This window comes from Jaculus jaculus, chromosome 5 (genome assembly GCF_020740685.1).
Source record: "Jaculus jaculus isolate mJacJac1 chromosome 5, mJacJac1.mat.Y.cur, whole genome shotgun sequence".
Taxonomy (NCBI): Eukaryota; Metazoa; Chordata; class Mammalia; order Rodentia; family Dipodidae; genus Jaculus; species Jaculus jaculus.
The window spans coordinates 74,223,391-74,226,204 of NC_059106.1; the positions used below are offsets into that span (position 1 = coordinate 74,223,391).

At 46.5% G+C, this 2,814-nt stretch overlaps 1 pseudogene; it reads right to left on the bottom strand.

The window, feature by feature from the left end:
• Window positions 1-570: 570 nt before the first annotated feature.
• LOC123460669 lies at window positions 571-1,286 on the bottom strand (annotated as a pseudogene).
• Between the last annotated feature and the right edge of the window lie 1,528 nt (window positions 1,287-2,814).

Below are 2,814 nucleotides of genomic sequence, written 5' to 3' on the forward strand. Positions count from 1 at the left end.
TCCACCCTCCTCTCTTTAAAAAAAAAAAAAAAAATTCATTTGCAGGCTGGAGAGATTTCTCAGCTATTAAAGGTACTTGCTTGCAAAGTCTCCAGAACACACGTAAAGCCAGATGCACAAAGTAGTGCATGCATCTGGGATTCATTTGCAATGACTAGAGGTCCTGGGTATACCCATTCCATCTCTCTCTTCTTCTCCCTCACCCTCTTTTTTTTTCTGTGCTTGCAAATAAATAAAAAAATTAATTTGCAAAGGGCCTGACGGCTCAGGGTTGGACTGTGTGCTTAGCATGTGTGAAGCCTGATCCAATCCTTAGTACCAAATAAAAACCTAAGTAAATTTTTATTTGCTGGTGATGATGGGACATCACTCCATTTTGGGGGAGGGGGTTCAAGGTAAGGTCTCACTCTAGCCTAGACTGACCTAGCACTCACTCTGTAGTCCAGGCTGGCCTCGAACCCACAACAATCTTCCTACCTCTGCCTCCTCAGTGCTGAGATTAAAGGTGTGTGCCATCACAGCTGGCTCATCACAACATTTTGGTTTTTGGTTTTTAATTGGGAACACACTTTAGTTTTTAGTAGGCAAAATTTTACAAATTGTCAAGTTGACCTGTGGAGCCAGAACCTTCTTGCGGATAGGAAGACTGTGGTACCAGTGGTGTTGGTGGGTGGTTCTCATCCAGCAAGCTTCCATGGGCCAGCTGCCGCCTAACCACCTCCACCTCCGGGCAGTGGTTCTTCCCTGCAGAGTCCTCCAGGGAACCAGTTCTCTTTCATCATCTCAATGCTCCCCAATGTGATCACAGCCATCTTTATACCTGTTGATGAGCACGAAGTTGAAGGTCTGTCCTGTCACCCCCAAGATGCGATCCTGAGCACTCCCTAGAACTGGGATCCAGGGTCTTGGACTCAGCTTAAGGCCCAAAAATGTGGGGGACAGCCCAATGTCTTGTAAGTCACCTGTTTTCCTGGACACACTGTGCCACTTCTCAAACACCTGGACCTTGGCTAGTGTACCTGTAAAACACTCCACCTCTTCCTCCAGTTCTCGGAAGATCTTATCTGCCTCAGCTTTGCCAAACAGGGCAGTGTCATCCAGTCCAAGCCTTCAGCGTGAATATGCCACCACCTGGAGCCTGTCAGGTGTCTGACACTCACTATGGTCTCCTTCCCTGGGCTTCCCTTGCCTCCCTCCAGCATGGTGGGCTCCTCTGGGGTCTGTGTAGGTGCCTCCTCTTTGTCTAAAAAGTCCCTCAGGGTTCTCTTCATCAGGAACCTCTCCATCCTGCACATTCACAGCAAGAGAAGGTGCGCCAAGGAGAAAGAAAGCGAGTCCAGGCTCTGCCATTGAGGGAAATTTGTCCACCGGAGTGCACGCGCAGCAGCGTCTCTATTTTTTATTTTTTGTTTTCTTGAGGTGTGGTCTCACTCTAGCCCGGGCTGACCTGGAATTCACTATGTAGTCTCGGGGTGGCCTTGAACTCGTGGGAATTAAAGATGTGAACAACCACGTCCGGCTTTCACCATACCATTTTCAGTGAGATGGTCCTGTCCTGGGCTTCTATGCTGTGGCCCCAGGATGACAAAGATTGATTTTCCAGTAACCCACCCCCTCACTTTTTTTTTTTTTTTTTTTGAGGTAGGGTCTCACTCTAGCTCAGGCAGATCTGGAATTCACTATGTAGTCTCAGGGTGGTCTCAAACTCACCATGATCCTCCTACCTCTGCCTCCCAAGTTTGGAGATTAAAGGCACGCACCACCACACCAGGCTTTCCAGTACCCTTTTAAGTTGGCTTACAACTATCACTAATGTGAGTTGATCTGCATTTGGGCTGCTGTTTGGAGAACTCTTGGTGGGACAAGAAGTGAAGGCAGGCAGATGAGGTGGGGCTATTTCATTAGTGTGAGAGGTGATGGGGTTTAGTCTTGTTCCTGAAGCCTCATGAGAAAAGGTTAGGTTTGGGGGTATAGCAGACAGCTTCATGTTTGCTGAGATGAACTTCCAGACCAGGTACTGTTATGGAGGAAGAGATATTTATTGAAGCTTACAGATATAGGGGAAGTTCCATAATGGCAGAAGAAGCTGGCCTGCCTTCACAGGCCTAAGCAGAGAAAGAAACACAAAAGCCTTTTAGCCACACAGCACAGCACACTTCAGGAACTCCAGCTAGGCACACTTTGCATATCTTTAGATTGAAATCTGAAACCCACCACCACACCTTAAGATCCACCCAGTGACACTGCCTCCAGCCAGCTAGCTGCAGAATGCAAACTACAAACTAATAAAACACTGAATATATTGGGGGCCATCTATTCAAACTACCACATACTGTCCCTGGCCCCCAATAGATTCATAACCATCACATATTGTAAATTGTATTCAGTCCAATTTCAAAGGTCCCCACAGTCTTGACCAATTTAAGATAGCGAGTCCTATAAAATTAAACAAGTTAAATACTTTTAACATATAAAGGCACAGAGTAAACATTTTCATCTGGTATAAGGCATAGCTAGGAGAGACTAGAACAAAGCAAACTTAACCAACATCAAACAAACATCAAAATTCTGCAGTTCAAGTTCAATATAACCAGAGACTGACAGTCTCCAGATTTTCCAACTCCACCCTCCAGCTGGGCAGAGTAGCCAGGGAACACTTTCATCCCAGGCCAACAGTGCCGTCTATGGTAGCCCTTGTATGGTCCAGTATATCTAAAACATCTTCAGGACTTTATGTAAACCATGGTCCATCTTCCAAAGGCTCTTTCAGTCTATCAGGGCATCAGGCCCTGCCTCATGCCACATCTCAGCAGT